Genomic DNA, 818 nt, shown 5'->3' with positions numbered 1-818 from the left:
CTGCAAGATTGTAAACATTTTGCCTTCTCTTTTCCGTCTATTAATAATGCCAGCCCTGCTGATAGATTTGAATGGGTGGTGCTACCTTAGGGTATGGCCAATAGTCCTACAATTTGTCAGGAGACTGTTAAATCTGCCCTTTCCCATATATTCATAAGGGCATTAATTTTTTTCATTATACAGATAATATTTTAATATGGGGAAAATCAGATACAGATCTCTATGCCTTATGTGATTTTCTCATTCCTGCATTAAAGAAAAGCAGCCCTAATGTAGCTCCTGAGAAGATACAACTAATTCCTCCAATATCTTTCCTAGGTTCAGAGATTTCTCTAACACAAATTCGTCCCTTAAAAGCTAATGTCACCTTTCCTTCTAACCTTACTCTTGCTTCTTTACAAAGTTTTCTAGGAAATTTAAATTGGCTTAGGCAGTATCTCTACCTGTCTACAAGCTGCCTCCAACCACTGTTTGACCTGTTGAAAGGGAACAAACAGCCCTCCTCAAAACGTAAGTTAACTCCCGAGGCCTCCTTGGCACTGGAAAGAGTTAACCAGGCCCTCCAGGACATGCACCTTGTTCGATTCTCCCCCTCCTCTCCGGTAAATCTTCTAATCTTTAACTCCACCCCTACAGTAGTAGGGGCATTGTGGCAAGACCATGGGGTTCTCGAGTGGCTTCACATGCCAGTAGTGGCTTCACATGAGCTCCAAGACTCCTCACTGAGATAAACACGTTAACATTCATGGTTCGCCAAGGGAGAAATAGGTCTGTGCAGGTCTTAGGGAAAGAACCAGATTTAATTATCCTGCCCTTTT

This window comes from Erinaceus europaeus, chromosome 1 (assembly GCF_950295315.1).
Source record: "Erinaceus europaeus chromosome 1, mEriEur2.1, whole genome shotgun sequence".
Classification (NCBI taxonomy): Eukaryota; Metazoa; Chordata; class Mammalia; order Eulipotyphla; family Erinaceidae; genus Erinaceus; species Erinaceus europaeus.
Note: the sequence above shows the minus strand (reverse complement) of the source record.